The sequence below is a fragment of the Natrix helvetica genome (assembly GCF_964273705.1).
Source record: "Natrix helvetica genome assembly, chromosome: Z".
Taxonomy (NCBI): domain Eukaryota; kingdom Metazoa; phylum Chordata; class Lepidosauria; order Squamata; family Natricidae; genus Natrix; species Natrix helvetica.
The window spans coordinates 83,145,703-83,152,746 of NC_138554.1; the positions used below are offsets into that span (position 1 = coordinate 83,145,703).

General features: G+C 40.9%; 1 protein-coding gene across 3 annotated transcripts in view; it reads right to left on the reverse strand.

Moving 5' to 3' along the window:
• CTNNB1 (catenin beta 1) overlaps positions 1 to 6,785 on the reverse strand; it is a 51,578-nt gene extending 44,793 nt beyond the window's left edge. For 2 of the 3 annotated variants that reach the window (XM_081932614.1, XM_081932613.1), the window contains exon 1: positions 6,572 to 6,785. The gene's annotated coding sequence lies outside the window, so the exon portion shown is untranslated. Of the gene's footprint in view, positions 1 to 5,899; positions 5,921 to 6,571 lie in introns of those variants that run through there. The other variant, XM_081932615.1, reaches the window with a different exon arrangement.
• Between the last annotated feature and the right edge of the window lie 259 nt (positions 6,786 to 7,044).

A 7,044-nucleotide genomic window follows, 5' to 3' on the forward strand; every position in this document is an offset into this window, starting at 1 on the left:
TTTTTGAATTACAACATTACATTGGAAGGTTCAGTTTTAAAAAATCTATTTAAATAGGACCCAGTTATTTAAAAAACAAAAAAAAGAGATGACTTCTATAGTCTTTCTTTAATTAGCAAAGTTCTGCCAACCATTTTAATTAACTGTAAATGAAATTTTCTAAATAAATAAATAACTCCATCTTATTCCAATTATTAAATTCTGATATGAAGGCTAATCTAATTAAGCCTTTTGCTGTTTGAATGCTGTGCTAATTTTAAAGTACATAATGCAATCTCTAAATTTAGACACCTATAAAATACATTCAGTTTTAAACTTCAAATTTCCTCAAACCCTAATTGTTCCTCAGATATTGAAGTTAAATCTTCAAGCTAATATCCTTTCAACCCAAGTCTGTCATTAAAGTAAAAAACCAACTTGATTGTGGAGGTATTTTAGTTTTCTGCAAACATTTTATTTACATAAGAATTGCACTGCAGAGAATTGTATTTACTGTAATCATAACATATGACTACAGTGTACAGTGAGAAGTCTCACCTTGGATGTAATTTTCTAAAGTATATTATTACCACCTGGAAGTCTGATCAGGCCTAGAAAGGCCTGGAAGCCTTCATCAGTACATACACTGGAATCCATGTATTGGCTGTTTCTTTTTTAAGTCCTCCAAAAAAATACCATTCAAGTCAAATCTTGCATTATAATTCTATGTAGAGCATTTGCTGATCATCCTAAATATAACACGTGCTTGCCCAATCTATCAAAACAGTTTTAATAAAACATTTTAGCAGCCCTATTGGATCATTACACATAGCGTCAATAAATATCTTTAACATCAATTTAAAGAACTTTTAATTTAATGCTATATTTGATAAATGGTTTCTAATCAACCTTGTAAACTTATGTATAAAAACAATGTTTAAATGAAAAAAATCTGCAATTCTGAGTATCTATGGGACATACAGATGTGTTACAAACAATAAAGAAAACATTAATTTGCAACTCCAGGACATTTAAGCCACAATTAAAGTTAACTTTTTGAGATTTCTGAAAATTATCCAATTATCCAACTTAATCTGGTTGATTTTACAAGGCATCTGTAGGTGGTGTTTTAAACCATAGTTGTATAAAAACATGAATTGGTCAACAATAGCTGTATTCATGATCTTTAGTACTTTACATTGGCTTATACAACTTTTGTGTTTTATTTTCTAAATGGAGTTTGTTTAGATTGTCTAATTCATCTAATCTAGAGTTTACAAACATTTAAATTCGTAAACATTAAAATGATAATACAAATAATAATAATACATTATCATTTAAATGAAGGGGGAGAGGGGACCATGAAGTGATTAGGGAGAGGTGAGGGGATCTTCTCTTAATTGAATAGCTACTTTTAAAGTGATATTTTCCTCTTTGGTCCCAGGCCCACTGACACAGCTAGGTCTTTAGGCCCTTTTGAAAGCTCAGAAGGATGGAAGCGTATCCCACTTTGGGAGGAAGCAGGATGTTCCAAAGGAAAAAGGATCTTCTTGTGGACCCCACTAGCCAAAATTCCTTAACTACTATGTTTGCAGCATGCCTTTATACACATGGGTGCAGCGAACCAATCTCAATGGAACCATGCCGCTAAATGACGCTAATCAACAACTTGAATTGTACTTGAAAGCAAACCAGCAGCCAATGCAGCTTATGGAATAGTAGTGTAGTATGGCCCAACCAAGAGGCCCCAAGAACTTGCATGCACCACATTCTGCATTAGTTAACTTCCAAATACTCTCCAAGGGTAACTCCATGCAGAACGCACTGCAACAGGGGATAAAAAACATATGCGCAGCAAACTTATGTGCTGAAGCTGACCAGACTAAGGACATTAGCCAGATGAGTTCCTGGTAGACAGAATTTTCCCCCCTATTTTTCTCCCCCAAAACTAACGTGTTTTCCCGAAAATAAGACAGGGTTTTATTTTCTTTTGCCCGCCCCAAATTTTGCTTGGGCCTTATTATTGGGGGGGGATGCTTATTGGTTTGGGGTTGCCAGATGGCTGCTCTCTTGCAAACGGGCGCCCGAAGAGCCAGGCACAGCTTCAGGGGCAAACGGCTGTGTTGCGCTGTCGCAGCACTGCAACAAAGCCACCATGAGGTGACCACGCTCATGAGCAGTCGCCCGGCAACGCCCCTTTCCAACTGGGAAGAGCGCCACTCACTGACCCAGTAATATCCCAAAGGCGCTAAGCCACGTGGTGCTCTGCCCAGCTGGAAAGAGATTGCGCGAGCACTTGTTCTGCCTCCAGCTCGCATGCATCACCATGCCCAACTCTCCCTGCAGGGCTGGGCCAGGCCACTGTGGCCCCACTGCCACCATGCTCCGAGCATAATCGGCTTCCAAACTCCAAAGATCCGCTGGCGAGATAGCCCACAACCATAAAGTGTAGTCCCAGAGCGGCCGCTGCCGGAAGACTCGGCAGTGGATCTCCGGAGTTTGGAAGCCAGTTATGCTCGGAGCATGGCGGAGGTAGCAGCGGGGCAGCGCCCTGGCCCAGCCCTGCAGGGAGAGTTGGGAATGGTGAGGCAGGGAGACATGCAAGCTGGAGGCAGAACAAGTGCTCGCGCAACCTCTCTTTCCAGCTGGTCAGAGCGCCACGTGGCTTAGCACCTTTGGGATATTACTAGGTTGGTGAGTGGCGCTCTTCCCAGTTGGAAAGGGGTGTTGCCGGGCAGCTGCTCGTGAGAGCAGCTGCCCAGCAACCCCCCTCCAGCCGGGCATAGCGCCACTCACCAACCTAGCGGTATCCCAAAGGCATCAAGCAATGTGAGCGCCTTTGTCTCACCTCCCCCGGCTCCTGCAGCTTTGCGCCTTCGGGATATTGCTAGGTTGGTGAGTGGCGCTCTGCCTGGCTGGAGGGGGGTTTTTCCAGGGGGCTTATTATTGGGGGAGGGCATATATTTTTGCCACAGGAAAAATATGGCATGGTCTTATTATCAGGACATGTCGTAATTTCAGGGAAACATGGTAAGGTGTGTCTTATACTCTGAAAAATACAGTAAATTGCACATTTAAAATGTAGATGTTATCTCCCTTATCTATTACTATATACCACATTTTTCAGAGTATAAGATGCACCTTTTCCCTTCAATAAAGGAGGTGAAAATCTGAATGCGTCTTATAAACGGAGTACAACACTTTTGGCCCACCGAAACTCCACCCTCTTTGCAAAAATGGACATGCAGCAGGTTTGGGAAGCTTGCAAAGTGCTCCTGAGGGCTGGAGAGGGCAAAAATGAGCAACAAACTGGGCCGTTTTTGCCTCCTCCTCCCCAGGGGCACTTTACAAGCCTCCCAAATCTTTGCATGCCCTCCCTTTTTTTGCAAAAAATAAGGCATGCAGAGGGTTTGGGAGGCCTGCAAAGTGCAAAAACTTTTTTTAAAAAAATTACCTCTTCAAAATCATGAGTCTTATACTCCAGTTCATCTTATAGTCCATAAAATACGGTAATAGCAATATCATATGATTGTAAAAATTCTAACAACAGCATGGCTTACAAATTATAAAGCCACTAAGTAACTTAGTAAATAAGTCACTGAAGCCATTTGACAAAATCTAACATTTGTTCTTCTAAATGCAAAAAATATCAATGTGGAATCATACTAATTTCTTTACATCCATATTATTACTTCATAGAAATAACTGCAATCGTAACTACTTCGTTTACTCCATGGAATATAAAGTTAGAAAATCCTTTCAATGTCTACAGATATCTAAAACTAGGACTGGATGAGTTTGAGATCCCAAATGTGGAGTCTTTAGAAGTTCAAATAACTTAGCATAGGAGTTTTCTCTCAACAACTTAAAGAGGAGAGAACTTATTAACATCCATTTCTTTCTGCACTACATTCATGCTATGACTCATCACTGATGCTGATTGTACATGTTGGAAACTCTGCATTACATCTCTGATGGGCTTCAAGTGTCTCAGTCCCAATTACAAAAATGTAATACAACTAACAATGGAACAATCCAGTCAAATGTTGAGTGGGGTGGAAACTTTTCTATTCTCAAAACACACACACACATATTGACATATACGCATATACATATACACACACTCATATTATAAAGGCAGGTAACTTGCTTTACATGTAAATAAATTGCATCCTTTATGTTTAATTTTGAGTTTAAGATCTTGTTTGGAGGAGGCTCAGAATCATTTTCCGTATAAAATTAATAGCTGCTTTTATCAGGATCTCATAAGCAATACAATTCACAACATCAAAAACATAAGCCAAAAACATTTTCAGCTGAATAGATGTGTGCTACCCATATTACTGTAAGTTCTCTTTTTTAAGATTAACTGCTTACAAACAAAGCGGCATTTAAATTCTATCTTGAATAGAATTGAACATAGGGAAACACAATTCATTTTGAACACAAAGTTGGTATGGCACTCATATGTCAATTTGTGGAACAAATTAAAATACTGTATTACAAGCATTCTAATCCTCATCATAGCATTGTTTTCCTGTACATATTCTAGATTTATTTTCTTCATCCAGAAAACAGTTTTCTGAAGCTGCACAAAAAAAGATATAAAGATGAAAACTAAGCTAATATGTACAACTAGTTAGAACATGCTCTTAAACATTCTATAATAAATTTTGAGGATTATATTATAAATTTCTTTTTGAAAACTGTACCTAATTGCTGCAATCCCTTTCTGGAGTCAGATTGCCTTAATAAATCTTGGTCCTTAATAGAGTTTATGTAAAATTCTGTAGAAAAATGTCATTGGACAAAACATGATTTTTCCTTCAGTGGATGCATTTAAAAGTTTATGAACGTAATATATATATATATTTCTCCTAGGTAGGTTATAAAGGTACTATTTCTGATTCAAACTAAGAGCTACTTAGAATTAAAAACTGATTTTAGTTAAACAGAAAAAACTATTAAATTATTACGTTCATAAACTTTTAAATGCATCCACTGAAGGAAAAATCACGTTTTGTCCAATGACATTTTTCTACAGAATTTTACATAAACTCTATTAAGGACCAAGTTAAACACTTTTTGATTTTATCCTAAATGCTTATGATTTCATTACCAACTAGTCATTTTAAGGGGAAAAGTTTCAAAAGTCCATGGTTGTTCAATACATTATTAGCAATAATCAAGGGCTATCATCTAAATTGTAGACAATAGTTATTGTTGCACTTACATTCTTCTTCTAGAAACCTTCATTTTAAAAGAAAAAGTAACATTGAAAGATAACCAAGCAACAACACTTAGTAATGTTTCAATGTATTTTATTAAAAGAACAAATCGCAAACTTCTGAGTAATAATAAACAACACAAACTGAAGTTGCTTATTGAGAAATCCTAACTGTGCAGGATCTATTAACATCGAGGCCTTCGGCCTGCACACCAATCAGCAAAACACCTCCCCTTCAATGTTGGAGACACCTCCATTCTTTTCCCCCATCTTCGCCGCAGTTACCCATCTCACTCTTTAAAATGTCTCGGTTACACCCAGATTCAGAACAGCGGAAATTCGAGACGCCCTATTTTGCTAAGTCGAGAGCTCGTCTCCTGCAAAATATGCACATTTAATCAAGACAACAGCCGGTAGTACAAGAGATATCCAAGTTTCTAAATGCAACGATGCCGTGCAGACTATTTAAACAAACCCGAGACTTACCCCATCTTTTTAGTCTTTGCAGATTAAAGCCACGAGTAAAACGAACGCCTTCAGTCTCAGCAGTTCCTACAATTACCGCCCCACCCAACCTACCGCAGTTCAAGTCGACACTGCATAGAAAACCCCCGCCCCAAATTCAGGCTCAAGCCTGGGGGGCTCTGCTAATTTCGGTCCTCCGGCAACAATTCCCACCCCACTTGGACTTACCGAGCCTCGTTTTGCGAGTACACCAAAGTACAGGACACCGGCTACCTCCACTTCAGTTCAGCGTCCTCGCCTTTCTCAAGCTTCTCCACCCAAAAGCCTTCCAAGACCCACGTTTACTTTCTGCAAGGACGCCTCAAAGGCCTTACGAAGGAGGATAGCAGAAATGTAAAAGTATAGTGGAGAGGAACTCCCGAGTACAGGCCCCCGTCCCGCACATGAAACCCACCCCCGCCCAGTCTCCAAAAGACACGTAGGGTCCGGAGTGTATCCCCACCACTTTTCAGGGAAACCGTGGTTCCCGCTCTTGCATTCTTTTGATTTTAAGCATTTGAATCTATTCTTTCAGTTTTCATCATTAAAAAAGAAATCACAGGAGTTATTTACCCCACCCAGTCACTTCCTGTGTGGGATCAAAATACTCCATCTTTCTCCTCCGCCCCCGCGACCGAAATGATCCCGGCACAGGAAAGAATCACCGAGACCCAACGCAAGTTTCCGTGAAGAAAGTAAAAAGGAGCCTCGAAGAACAAAAAACACCGGCGGGATGGCTAAGCGCAAGGCCCCGCACAGCTCGTGCCTTCAGCTATGACTGCCTTTGTTGCTCGTTATTTTTCTGGGCAAACACGGGCCACTCAAGAGTTTCCACCTTTCCCCTTTCTACGAAATTCGTACCGGTTCTCGCCGTCCGCCGCGGCCGCTATCGCTGAACCGTCCGAGAGGGTATAAGAGAGAGACTCAAAATGGCGCTGCTCACAAGTAGCTTCTTATAGCGCCTGCAGCAACTCGATTGTATCCTGCCGCCACCTCGCCAAGCCTTGCGCGCAGCAATCCACGGGTTATCCACCCAGTAGCGCGGAGGACGCGCACACACATACAAAAGAAGGTGGAGAAATAGTGCGCTTCTACCCTTCCTCTTTCGTTTGCGGCGCGCGCACATAAAAACATGAACATAACCAGGAGGGAGATAAACGGGGGGGGGGGGGAGGGAGCTCTTACGAGACACTCGTAGTTTCGGAAAGGCGAGGAATTGTGGGTATGGGCGGGGAAAGAAAACAGAATCTGTAGAAGAACTAACCACAAAGGGTGCAGGGATTCAGCCCTGAATTGAGGCGTGATGAGGCTACATAGGGATGATCACTCGCTGA